At 39.2% G+C, this 14,634-nt stretch overlaps 1 non-coding gene across 1 annotated transcript; it reads right to left on the bottom strand.

Annotated features, from left to right (window-relative positions):
* Positions 1-2,548: 2,548 nt before the first annotated feature.
* On the bottom strand, positions 2,549-2,655 carry LOC126016912 (U6 spliceosomal RNA). The gene has a single exon (XR_007498597.1). It is a non-coding gene; the product is annotated as a U6 spliceosomal RNA (small nuclear RNA).
* Positions 2,656-14,634: the final 11,979 nt, after the last annotated feature.

Below are 14,634 nucleotides of genomic sequence, written 5' to 3'. Positions count from 1 at the left end.
TGCAAATCAAATACTGAAGTATTTATGTTTTTTTTTTAAAGGAGAAATTTTCCTCATAGTGACTTCAAGTTGTTGGAGAAAGTTCTAGCTCTCTCCTCACCCCCACTCTCTCCCTCAGTATGTCTCTTAATATGTGAAGTTGAATCGATTTAATTTGGCTATATTTTTATTTGTGTTTATGTTTCTTTCTCTAGGCTGTGCTTAAAAGAACTTCAGATTGTCTGACAGCAGGAACTGAGAGAAACAGTCCAAAGATGTCCTTCACCCCTCCTTTTCGTTTTCTTAATTAAAAAAAAAAAAAAAAGCGTTTCTTTTTTCCTTTCGTCAGACTTGGCAGTGAAGACACTTTTCCTGTACAGGATGTTTGCCCCATGTTTGCAGGTTATGTGCTGCTGTAGATAAGGACTGTGCCATTGGAAATTTCATTACAATGAAGTGCCAAACTCACTACACCATATAATTGCAGAAAAGACTTTCAGATCCTGGTGTGCTTTCAAGTTTTGTATATAAGCAGTAGCTGCAGAATTGTATTTGTACATGTGTTGTTGTTGTTGTTGTTGTTGTTTTTAAATCTCCATTTGGTCCAAGAAAAGTTTATACTCTTTTTGTAATACTGTGATGGTCTCATATCCTTATAAGTTAAACTTTCCTTTATGTACTACCTGTGTTCTGCTGAACTGATGAATCACAGAGAACTAAGCTCTCCATTCTGCACCTTTGTTGAACAGTTTTGACCTATTCATATTGCCACATACTCACATGAGAACCAATAGCCTGTTATCAATCTGCTGAACTAAAGGACTTGTCAAACTTTTTTTGGGGGGGTAGGGGAGGTGAATTAAACGCCAGCCTTGTACAGGTCTTTTCTATTTTTTGTTTATATTTTGTTTTGAAAATTTGTACAAACATTTAAATGGTTCTAATTTCCAGATAACTGATTTTTGATGTTACTGTTGGAACTTGAGATCTTTTTGAAATAGATATTGAATTGTAATGTTTTCTTAAAAACTAGAATCTACTACTTTGTTACTTGGTCTGCTTGTAAATTTGTGGAATTGCAGATATTTGAGGCAGCATCCATAATTTTATTTTGTATTTCTAACTGGATTAGTACTTATTTTATACGTGCTTACTGGTTTGTACACTTGGATGCTGCTTGGTGATGTTTTTGACTAATCTTAAAATTGTAATTAATATTTGCATATTCAGCGTTTATGACTCTATTTTGACAGGTGAGTGATGTATAGGTATACTTTGTATATGTATATGTATACTTTGTATGTCATGTTTAGAACTAATTTTTTTTATGTATGTATTTTACAGAAATCTTGTCAGCTTTTCTCATCCTGTGAAGTAAGGGCACCACATAGCATTGCATCTTCTCACAGATGTCTGTGAGTCACAGGGTTTCACTTTGTTCTGTGAGGCCTTGGTCGTGTGCAGATCAGAAAAAAGTGATCTGCATCTCAAATCGTGCTTCTGGCTCAGCTCATTTTTTGAGTTGAACTTAACAGATTTTCCCACCTACTTCTGTGCTCTTATTTTGACTGAGGTGAAAGCTAGTCTTTAGCTTTACCTTGAAGGATGATTATGTGAATACCCAGAGTTCATCCCTTACTTTCCCTACCCTGCAGAGTTCTTAGTATGCCATGGAAGTTTGAGTTCAAGAAGGAAAAATTTTAATTGGACTTTGGTGATTTATAGAATATTGTGTGTTCATGAGTGCAGATGGCTACTAAATGGAAAAGAATGTGTTTTAAAATGGGGGTAATTAATAAAAATAAACCAACAAACCAGATCTGAGCTGTATATTTAAATATGTTTAAAGCCTTTCTAAAAGTTAAGAATTGGACCGTTTCTTCAGCCTTTTACAACCTAAACTGTAGTTTTGGCTATTAAGTTTTAATATTGTCCAATTATCCATAACAGACAGACCCAGGTAACTGGTTTTGCCTCTCATTCAATCCATCAGTATTTTCAGGTCATGTGGAATGCCCAAAACCAACAGGATAAAAGGAACAGGTGCACAAAATGTTCCTTTTGCCTTCTCACGAAGGCTCTGTTGTTCTATATATCCAGCCTAGATCACACATGATTTTTGTCCTGTGTGTGAAATGTATCTCTTGTAGGCTTGGTTTTTACTGCATATTTAAAGGCAGCACAGGTTTACCTTCCAAGCTTTTACAGCTCTGTTGTAAATTTCCCACTATGGCTTCTGTTTGGAAAACTCATTCAGCAGCCACATCGTCATTGCTGCTGCTCCAAAATATGTTTGATTCAAGAAGTCTCTGTTCCACTAGGTAGTGGATGGAATTCATTGGTGCCAGAGTACTTATGTTCACTCCTGTTATATGCTGCACTATGCTCATTTCTACCCTTATATTATGAGCCTTAGAGCCCTCATTTTTTCATTAGAGAAACAACTACTGCTGAAATCACTGTTAAAATCTTATTACTTAATTGAGTGATGTTTCTTTCTCCTTTGTCTATGTAAATATCCTTCCCCAACTTCCTCCCAAAGTTTTCTTTTTCTTTCTTTTATTTTTTTTTAAATATGGAACGCTTCACGAATTTGCGTGTCATCCTTGCGCAGGGGCCATGCTAATCTTCTCTGTATCGTTCCAGTTTTAATATATGTGCTGCCGAAGCAAGCACCCAAAGTTTTCTTTGTGTTGAAATTATAACATGAATCTTGGGTACCTCTCCTGGGGTACAGTGAATTCCAGTGAAAAGCACCTTGTTTATTTTGAAAGCAAACATTTTGTGACCTCTGGTAATTCTTTTTCTGTACGAATACTGACTATCTGGAATAATTAGTATTATCAATTATTGTACATGATTGCTTTGTGAAATGTGCAAATGATATCACCTATGCAGCCTTCTTTGATTTATTTCCTCTGGTTTGTACTGTTATTAAAAGCATTGTATTATAGAGCTATTCAAATATTTTAAATATAAAGTATTTGTTTTCCATAATATAGCTATATGGAATATATTTAGGTAATAGAAATGCTACTTGGAAAGTTCTACTTTGACAGGCTAAGACTAAATCATTTAGCAAATGTTGTATCCCAGTGAGCATTGAATCAGTGGAACAGCCCTAAGAAGATGCGAAGGACATTTAAAATATAAGCAGTTTTCCAAAAGTATTCAATCTGGACTTATTTAACTGCTGAATATGTCTCCAGTTCTGCCCCTCTCCCCTTTCTTTCCCCTTCCCTGAAAGTCTTACATTCAGCTCTTAAGCATTCTTAATTTATAACTGACTTTGAAGCAAGAAGTTTTTGTGTGTGTGTTGTTTTAGTTTGGAAGTAATCATTCAGTAAAAAAAAATGCAATGTGGTTTATGCAAACAAAACAACTTGGCATTGTTTGTGCCCATTTCAAGAGCAGTGTGCTGTGCACTGTCTGGCAGGTGTGGTCACCTGAGTCCTGCCGGGACAAGTCACACCCTCATGCATTTTGTTCCTTGAGTTCAGTAAGGGTCCAAATTTCATAGCCCAGTTCTGATACTCTCTGAGAAGTGCCTGATGATGCTGATGTACTTGCAGACACAAGAACAATCTTTGCTATTATTGTATAAAGCCATAAATGTACATAAATTATGTTCTGGTGGTTTGGCGTCTTTCTTTTCTATTTCAAAAATAAGCTCTTAATTAGGATAGAAAAGAAGGTAGAGCTCTCAACTTGGGTTAAAGCGTTGTCAGCCAAAGTTCCTCCTTTATCAGTGGTTGTTGAGGGGATTAGTTCCTCTGGATCAAACCTTATTTTAGCACCTGAAGGTTAGAGAACAAGTAAAATCCCCGATAATAAACAACCCTGGGGTACTTCATCTTTGGAATGCCTAAACTCCATCAACACAGTAGTTATGACTAGGTATATTAAATCCCATGTCAGAATAAACCAGCCTGAAAATAAAATCACTGAAAGGTGGGAAGATTGAAAGGTCCTGCCTAGGAAGTTACTTACCAGCCATGAGATAGTAGGTATGAGCCAGTCAGTACTTTACAAGGCAACATCATGTGCCCTTCATTTACACCTTCCTACAGAGAATTGCCTCCTCTTAGCACTCATCCTTTCAGCATCAATTGCCTGTTTCTGTCCTCTGTTCAAAAATTGCCTAAGGTATATGGATTAGATTAAAATGGTTAAGATCCATTTTAAAGCCAGCTTGACACGACTTTTTGTAAAGCCTTTGATTATAGTTTTAGACTAGAGGAATAGAGAGGCATAAGAAAATAGGTTATTCTAAAGTTTATCTTTTGATACAGGCTTTAGGGTTACCCCCCACTTCCAACAGATGGGAATATGTATGTAATTTTTTTTTAAAAAAAAGAAGGTATGACATCCAAATACGAATTTGAGCTTCCACTCCCAGATGCACAGGCTTGGCTCACTTTGAAAACTGCCAGTTTAGCTTAAATTTAGAAGACTGCCTTGCTTATATTGCTAGAATTCAAATCAGTGGTGTCTTTCCCTTAATCTTTTATATTTGCTCACAAAATCATGTCTTAATGTTAATTACTGAGATCAGTTTTCAAGTTTTCCATGACTTGATAAGAGGAAGCAACACAGCAGGAAGGTTTCCTGACAGTTCCAATGGGTAAAGGTTCATGGAGAGGAAGAGATTTCCTTCCTTGCATAGTATCTAGACCCCTGCCGTGATCAGAGAGATGTCTGTAAAATCAGGATGTCTACCTAGAATTCTTTCTTGCCGGTGAGCCAGCCACCTTGAAGGACTTGGCTATTGTTATTTATTTCCTTGGAAGCTTCTTTTGGACCCGTACTAAGATTTAAAGACATTTCAAATGACTTGAGTGCACCCAATCATTCTCACTTAGAGCTCTGGAGACCCCCAACTGCATGTGCCACTTTTTCCTCTAAAATAGGGAAGGAGAAATGAGGAATATATTGAGACCATTCTAGAGTGTGTTAGCACCTATCAACCAGTTCAGAAGAACTGAAGACATTTTCAGGAATTTTATAAATTGTGTGATTTTAAATACTACCAGTACAGCAAAGTTATGACTAAATATGAAAGTAAAGGTATGGCCAGGGAGGTATTCAGCAATAAAGCCCATACCCAGCATATGGAGGACCTGGGTACCACTTTGGGCACCACACAGTAGTAAATGCTATAACTATATTTAATGTACTAGAATGGATTCATTTAAGGCATTTATGTTGCTTGTATCTATTGGAAATCGTATTTGGAGCTGAACAAAGCTTCATTTTAACTATTACAGTTTCAGGGTGAAGTAGTTTTATGTTAAGTCAAATTAAGTTCATTGATGGACATAAGCTTATGTGAGCAGTTAGTGAGTTGAATACAAATTAGTTTGTCTGATCTTGGTTGAATAGCCTCCATTAGTTGGCTGTAGAAGCAAAGAGTTCAGCAAAACCTCATAAAAACATTCTCTTGAGAGTCAGTTGGTCCAGTGGAATAGCCAATAGAGTTCTGTGTAAATGGGTAAATTGTACAGTATACATCCTTGAGGACAATACATGTATCCTAAGTGGCTATGTGTATATCCAAGCATGTGTCGTTTCCCACAGCTTGGCTCAACACCACTGATGACCCAAGGAAGATACCAAAAGCACTGGCAGTTTAAGTGACAGAAAACAAGGAGAAAGGGAATTAAGAAAGGATTGGACTGACCCTTTTGACGAGGCCCAGAGTGGCAGTTGGAGATGGAGTGTAAAGTTCAAAGGAAGATAGCTTGAATATTGCTTGGATAAATCAAGCAAAGCCAGGTGTGAGCCCAGAGTGTCACACTGTGTAGCCCCCAAACAACATAAAATTAACAGTGAATAATTTATTTACCTAAAAACATCAAATAAAGTAGCAAATTTATAATCTTACTAATTAAATATGATTCTTAAACATACCATGTCTTTATAACTGATTATAGTAGGCAATGTAGATAAAAGTAAAATAAAAAAAACTAGTAGATTTATTTTCTATTCAATGTTTTCAGTTGTAGTGACACTGATTAAAGATAAATAAATGAATGTTTAGCGTTACAACCATAAATATTTGAACAAATAATGATTAAAATTCAATTACAATATGAATTTATATGAATATATTTAAATTGCTTTGTATAACACTTTAAATATATAATTTTGTGTTTATATTACCTCATGTAATGTAAGTCTTATAAGTAAAGCATTAATGATTAGAGGATATGTATTCTTGGTTAAGTAGTAAAGAAATTAGATTGAGCAAGACCATTAATAGGAAATATAGACAAGTTTATTATGGAAGTTATTAGAAATACAGATTCTTGGGCCCCGGAGAGATAGCACAGCGGCATTTGCCTTGCAAGCAGCCGATCCAGGACCAAAGGTGGTTGGTTTGAATCCCGGTGTCCCATATGGTCCCCTGTGCCTGCCAGGAGCTATTTCTGAGCAGACAGCCAGGAGTAACCAACCCCTGAGCACCGCTGGGTGTGGCCCAAAAACCAAAAAAAAAAAAAAGAAATACAGATTCTTTATATGTATTTTATTATTAAATGTTTATTTGACCTTTGTATATATTTGAGCTATATGACATATTTTTGATTTTTTATGTAAATTCTAAAAATCTGTTTATAAACTAATAATTCCAGCTATACACTGAAGCTAGCATTAGCTTAGTTTAATAGAGGAGATTTTAAAAGAAAAAAAAATAAAATGTTTGTATTAACCTAAAAAAAAAAAATCAAGCAAAGTGGCAGCAGGATGAGGGGTCGAGAGAGAGTCTCAAATTAAAGTGACCATGTATTTTTGTATTTTGTCAGGGTGCATAGGGCAGTTAAGTCACACCCAGCAGTCTCAGAACTTAGTCCTTTCTCTAAACTCAGATCACTCCTGGTGATACTCAAGGGAACCATATTTAATCCTGAGGATGGAGCTCAGATCAGCCATACACAATGCACATGTCTAAATTTTTTTGGGGGTGGGGACCACACCCAGTGATGCTCAGGGATTACTCCTGGCTATGCGCTCAGAAATTGCTCCTGGCTTAGGGGACCATATGGGATGCCGGGATCAAACTATGGTCCGTTCTAGGCTAGTGCGGACAAGGCAGATGCCTTACCGCTAGCACCACTGCTCTGGCCCCATGCCTAAACTTGCATTATCTCTCCATCCTCATGTCAGTACATGTACAGTACAATCTTTAATTTGGGTGAGAAACCAGGAGACGGAGAGCAGATATCAGTGATTAGCAAGAAAGCCCAGTGGAGAGGCTGATTGCCCTCCCAGGTGACCAATGGCCAGTCAGTTCAAACCTCAGGGTGGAAAAGGAGGAGAGGATGCTATTGGAGAAGGGATGCAGGATACTAGTTCTGCTTTTGAGCCTCATTATCAGCTTGTCAAATGGGAATATATAAACAAACTTACTGAAGTTACTAGGAGAAGTCAATGAACTGAACTAAGTTATTCTGTCTCCATGCTGAGAAATCAGAAAGGGCATCTCTTCCCCCAAACAAAAACACAAGGGTGCCAGACTATCTATGGTAACTGAACCTTATTGCTGCACTAAAGCATTCACATCAGGATGGGTAAATATAGACACCCTATTTGCAATGCCTGAGTCTCTCTGAATTCTCTGAATCTTCATCTCCAAATGGACCATATGCCTACAGCTCCCAGTGGACTGACCTGTCCTCGAGAGACTGGAAAGTTATTCTAAAGGCATGTTATTTGGGTGTCTAGCATAGACTGAAGTTAGCCCTGCCCATCCTTGTCTATACATTTCGCCTCTTCCACTTTAGACATCAGTCAGCTGGCTGCTTTGTACTTTCAGCTCTTTGACATGCTGGGGGAGAAATATAGACAACCTCTCTTCTTTTACTTGGGGTGGTTGAGGCCACACCCAGTGCTACTCAGGATGACTCCTGTCTCTGTGCTTAGGTTTACTCCTGGTCATGCTCAGAGAACAAGATGGGGTTCCTGGGATCAAACCATAAGCAAGAAAAATGCCCTACCTGCTGCTCCAGAATTCTTAACTAAGATCAGCTGCCCTTGAAGCCGCCTCTAATGGTTGTCAGAGCAGGCATGAGCATAACAAGCTAGGATGACTAGAACTAGGGCTGGACAGGGTCTCTTCAACGTTCCCCATGTGACCCCAGGTGATAGAAACATCAGACGTTTACTGATAATAAATTACACATTCACTATTATAACACCCATATGCCCTTATGTGACCCCCACATAAGAAGCCAGATGGTAGGCAAGTGGTCCTTAAAGACTTCTCAAGGACAGCCCTAGTGCCATTTTTCTGCCAAAATCCAAGCCAGGCCTAATGCTGGGGTCATTAGCATCCAGGCAGGGTGGCTAGAGCAGCAGGGGCCAGCACACCTGACCCAAGTCACTGCCAGGGACATTCCTCTCTGCTGAGGCATTCACAGCTGCCAGCATTCCAACAAAGAAAAGCAGACCAAGCCACTCAGTATTTTGACAAGTCTAGGGATGTCACTTCTTTCTCCCACTAAGGGAAGTTCAAAGGCCAGAAAAGGGAGTTGAAGGCACTGATGAAGCGCCAAAAAGAGGTCATTGGTTTTCCTTGCAGCCAGGCATCGCCCAGGCTTCAAAGCTTCTAGCCTATGTGCTAGAGGTCTTTTCCTTCCCCTGAGCTTTGAGATCCTCATTAATGAGGATGAAATGGAATGTCCCATTCCTCTTCTGCCTACCCAAGAAGACCAGGTTGTGCCAATTCTGAAGGCAGTGGAGCCCCCTTTATTATTTTAAATGCAGGTGGTCATCCTGACAGAGTGGTTGTTTTGTTATCCCCAGACTCTACCTGAGAAAACCATGAACACTATCATTTGTAAGATTTCCTAAGTATGTTTCACTGGTTCTTTATCAACTTCTCCTCTGATATCTGTGACTGGGTAAAATGCACACATTCACAATTTTTTTTTAATTTATTTATTTATTTATTTATTTAGTTTTTGGGCCACACCCATTTGACGCTCAGGGGTTACTCCTGGCTATGTGCTCAGAAATCGCCCCTGGCTTGGGGGGACCATATGGGACGCCGGGGGATCGAACCTCGGTCCTTCCTTGGCTAGCGCTTGCAAGGCAGACACCTTACCTCCAGCGCCACCTACCCGGCCCCACATTCACAATTTTGCATTCATTTTTTAAAAATTATCACTAACATTTTTTGTATATCCTATTATTACTTGGTGGGGGTATTAGCCACATTTGGCAATGCTCAGGGATGACTCATGGCAGTGATCAAGGAACCATATGGAATGCTGGGGATCAACACTGGGCTGTTCACATACAAGGCAAATATCCTGGCCACTGTATTATCTCTCAGGCCCCTATCCCTATTATTGTTGTTATTTTTGCTTTTAAACCATACCTGATAGTACTGAGGGCTTAGTTCTGGCTCTTTGCTCAGTGAGTATGGTCCTGGCAGTGTTCAGGGGACCACATGGAGTGCTGGGGATTAAACCTACATTGACCTTACCTTCTGTACTAACTCACTGGCACTAAAAGATTCCCCCATTTACAAACCATTAAATATTTTGAAAGGTGGGGCCAGGTGATAGGGGTGTTTGCCTTGCACACAGCTGATCCAGGATGGACCTTGGTTCAATCCCATATGGTCCCCCAAGCCAGGAGCGATTTGAGTGCATAGCCAGGAATAACTCCTGAGCGTCACCGGAGGTGGCTCAAAACAAACAAACAAACAAACAAAAGTTTTGAAGGGAAAGTAATCATCTTACTTTATAAAAAAAAATCTACTTTAATTCACCACACCTCCTTAAAAAAGATGCTATTTCCTAACATAGGGCAATTCTACTTAGAAATCTTTGTGCAGTTGTAATAAAATATACCTTGGGTAGAAAATGCCCTTATTCTTTATCAATGCTACTGAGGAGAGCTCAAAAGTTCCTTGAACCCTGTGTGTTGTATTTTAAAGGTTTCCAGTTCCATTCTGGCTCCTTTCTTCTGTTTGAAATAACTAATATTCTGTTAAAAGTATGATTATTTTCTGAAGCCCTGAATAGGGCTGGCTGGAAGCATTGAACAGCTGTATGGAATCTCATGTAACCATCATGTGCCTTTTTTTGGAAACAACAATTGTCCTTGTCTTTTGTAAGAAAAGCACATGATTTAAAAAAAAGAGATGACTATCAATAATTCTGTTGTCACTTGGTCACTGGCAGGAGTAGGAGAAGGGAGAAGACTTAAGAAAAATGCATTTTTGGATCCCTCAGCCACACCAATCTGCAAGCCTTTTGGAGTCAGTAATTTTCTTTGTCATTTCTGGGTAACTAAAAAAAGCTTTCAGAATGTTTCCAGGACTGGGTATTTTGTTGTGTGATACTTTGAGTGAGTTACTTTACTCAGTTGGTTCAAAACCCAGCCATTGCCTAGAGAAATAGCTCAAAGGGCTAGAATGTATGCTTTGTATGCAGGAGGCCTACACTTGATAGGGGCATGATCCCTTGACCACCAGAAACAAGCCCTGAGCACTGTTCCAGAAATACCTTTGATCACCATAGACAGCCCCCCAAAACACATCCCCCACCAAAAGTCATTTCCCCACCTGCTATATTTGAGCGTTGGGGAAACTGACAAGAATTAAATAAATGAAATTTTAGTTCTTAATTTATTTAACTTTAATGCTCTCCCTGGAATTAAAATTTCTTTTTTTAAAAAATCAATTATTTTTTGGGGGGGCCACACGCGGTGGTGCTCAGAAGTTAATCCTGGTAGGCTCAAAGGCCTGAGCGATAGCATAGTTGGAAGGGCATTTGCTTTGCATACAGCTGACCTGGGTTCAATCTTGGCCCTGAAATTAGGATCTCTCAATATACTTGACTGCAAGAAAAAATATTTCATTAACTTTATCCCAAAAATACTATTTCAACCTAAGCATCTTGAAATGGTACAATATGCCTTTGTTTAGGAAGGGAGTTTATCCCTGCCAAATGTGATTAGATAAAATGCATGACTTTTGCATTCATATTTTTAAAAATTATCACTGTAATTTTTTAATATATCTCCCATTTTTATTGGGGGGGGGATTGGCCACATTTGGCAGTGCTCAGGGAACACTCGTGGAGATGATCAGGAACCATTTTAGGATGCTGGAGATTGAACCTGGGTTTTTCATGTACAAGGCAAACACCTGCATCTTGAAATGAAATCTCTTCAGTGCTAAATGATTCTGTCTGTGAAGGAAGTTGTTGGCTTGTCTCAGGAGAATAAATCAAGCAGTGAGGCCACTGGAAAAACTCCTGAACTTTTGATCAAGGAACTAAAAGTTCCAAATATAAGGGTTTCACTGCCATTGGGGGCTGGTTATTAACTAGCATAAAAAAAAAAGAAAAGAAAAAAAGTTTGTGAGTTGAGCTGCCTTTTCTTTTCCAGAGCAATTCTACAATTTGAAGCAAAACATAAAATTCAGAAATGTGAAGGGATTATTAAAAGACCTTTTATGCACAAGGTCTTCTGATTTAATAACAGCTAATATGAATTTATAATAGCTCCCACTAAAAGGTATCCTACACTTCTGACAATTTTAGGTTTTTATCCCCTTTGATGAAAGATAACTAACCAAACTACTTTCTTGGGACCACAGACATCAAGGAAATGGTGGGTAGAGTTACTATAGATCTCAAGGAAATCTGATTGAAGTAACACCAGAGTGGGCCTCAAAGTCTGAGCAATTGACTTTGTACAACAGAATTATTTATGAAGATATAAAAATGTCAAATTATAGAGCCATTTCCCAGGCCTATGTTTGGGTGTATTCAGTTAAGAAAATCTGCCTTTTAACTGTTCCAAGTGACCTAAATGTACCAGAACCAAAACTAGTTTGTGGAGATGCTGTTATGCTTGCCAGTATTTATTCATTCATCAATCCATTCACCCATCCACTCAACAATTTTAATACTTAGCCAGAACTTTGTGTTCTAGGCCCTCTACTAAATGCTAGAAGTAATCTGTGGTGCATAAAACAAGCTTATTATCCACCTGTAAGACATGTGGGCCCCTATGCTCCTTACAATGGTAGCAGATTTCCCAGAGAGGAAGCACAGCATAGACTTTAAAAGTAGGCTGCCTTGTATCAGATCAATAATGACCTATAATTGCCTCTAAAACTCTTAAAATGTCCATCATCTGTCAAAGGCTTTCATCTGCCTGACCTATTGTGAGGCTGAGTGAACTAGTTGACAGAGGAAGTGTTTACAGATTGAGTCCCAGGTTCACAGATGAGAGAAGCAATTCATCATGCAAGATCTTTGAGTGAAGGGAAGCTGGACCCTCTTGTTCCTCTGAAGGGAACAACTAGCTCTGGTCCAATTAAGGCAGACATCTAGTTTCTGGGCTAAGTCTGCAGCACCTCTACTCTCAAAACTTTCCTTCTAAACCCCAGAGAGGAGCAGGAGCCACAGCATGAATAGGGCATATGGGGTCAAACACTCAGTGCAAAGAAGATTCTCTCAGGTGTTGTTCTTAGGTTTAGCTTTGTTCCACACCAGGGATGGTTGCAGATCATTGGTAGTCATTGACCTGCAACTGTGTTCTGTTCCGTTTATTAAATATCTCCCAAAGAGAAGGCTCAGGACTGTCATTATGAGTTTTCTGTAACTGACCAAGTTAATGTCTAAAGAGATTTTCAGGGCAGTTGACAAGGAGCTTGTTGGATCCTCACTCTTTCTGCCCTCCTCTCTCTCTCTCTCTCTCTCTCTCTCTCTCTCTCTCTCTCTCTCTCTCTCTCTCTCTCAGGGCAGTTGACAAGGAGCTTGTAGGATCCTCACTCTTTCTGCCCTCCTCTCTCTCTCTCTCTCTCTCTCTCTCTCTCTCTCTCTCTCTCTCTCTCTCTCTCTCTCTCTCTCATGTTCCATCTCCGTTCCCACCCTGTCTCTAGTGAAATGAATAATATGGAGAAAGGCAAACCCTGTGTGATTTCACTCATTTGTGAAAGATAAACTAAGCTTAGTCCAGAGAGATAGTACAGCAGTTAGCGTGCTTACCTTGCATGTGGCTGACCCAGGTTTAATCCTTGACATCATATATGATTTCCCCTCAACACTCCTACCCCCAAAAGTGACCCCTTAGTGTAAAGGTAGGAATAAGCCCTGGATTCCATTAGGTACAGCCCAGAAACCAAGGCAATGGGAAGGAGGGAAAGAAAGAAAATTAATAAACAAAGTAAAACAAAAACAAACTCAGGCTAGGAAGACAAACCTAAAAGGAAAGAGGAAGGGAGGTGGGAATATCACATAAAAGGGAGTCAATTGTATAGTGAAGGTATTTTGATGGCAAACATGTGATATAGACAAATGCTGATTTGGAATATTTTACAGTGGAAGACTAAATAATGTTATAAACCACCAATCTTGGTTTAATTGGAAAAATCAAATGAAACTAAAATTAGGGAGACTAGTACAATCAATTTCTATGTTTTTACACCAGGTTGAATAATTGTAACTCAGTTTGTTCTTGGCATGATTTATTTTAATAAAACCCACAAATCACATTATAATATTAAAATATGTATTATCCTTTCATATTTTAAAGGTTTTTTGGGGGTGGGGCTATATCTGACAGTACTCAGGGATCACTCTTTATTCTGCTTAAGTGTTACTTCTGGCAGTGTTTGGGGAATCTTATGTATCTCTGTAGTCCTTTGACATAATTTTATTGCCATATAATTTACAAAAGAAATACAGATGTAGGGGGCCGGAGAGATAGCAGAGTGGTGGGGCGTATGCCTTGCATGCAGCAGATTCAGGACGGATGGTGGTTGGAACCCCAGGATTCCATGTGGCCCCCTGTGCCTGCCAGGAGCAATTTCTGAGCACAGAGCCAGGAGTGATCCAGGTGTGACACCCGCCCCCCAAATGCAGGTACATAGGACTTAAGTGTGCTGTTAATTTAACAACTGCTTATCAGGGTAAGAAATGTATCTCATTCGTTTGTGCCTCCTAATAAGCTCCCTACAATAACAGGCAACCATTCATCTGGTTTCTATTGCTGCTGATATTTATATCTGGTTCAGGGGGTCACACTAGAAATATGACTGAACCACATCTCCAGCCCCTTTTATTTAATTTTTCCTGGTCTAGAATTTTATATAAATGGAATAAAATAGTGTACACTTCTTTCATAGTATCAAGAATTAGAGGGGCCGGAGAGATAGCATGGAGGTAAGGTGTTTGCCTTTCATGCAGAAGGTCGATGGTTCTAATCCGGATATCCCATATGGTCCCCTGAGCCTGCCAGGAGCGATTTCTGAGCATAGAGCCAGGAGTAACCCCTGAGCACGGTCGGGTGTGACGCAAAAAGCAAAAAAAAAAAAAAAAAGAATTAGAGCCCTTATATATACACATCATAGCTCTTAGATGATCATCCTGCGTACTTCTGGCTTTGTTCTCTTAGTGCATCATGTTTGTTCTATTCTGTTGCATATAGCAGTAGTTTGATCACTATTGTTATCATTTTTGTATTTGGGCCACACATGGCAGTACTCAAGGGCAACTCTTGGTTTGGTTCGTGGGAATCACTCACAGTGGTGTACAGAGGATCATGTGGTACTGGGGATTGAACCTCGGCCATCTGCACTGCAAATCATGAAGCACTATTGTGCTGTTCTCCAGTCCTGACTACTCTTAGTTT

The sequence above is a fragment of the Suncus etruscus genome, chromosome 8 (genome assembly GCF_024139225.1).
Source record: "Suncus etruscus isolate mSunEtr1 chromosome 8, mSunEtr1.pri.cur, whole genome shotgun sequence".
NCBI lineage: Eukaryota > Metazoa > Chordata > Mammalia > Eulipotyphla > Soricidae > Suncus > Suncus etruscus.
Note: the sequence above shows the minus strand (reverse complement) of the source record. Positions and strands in the feature narration are given on the sequence as shown.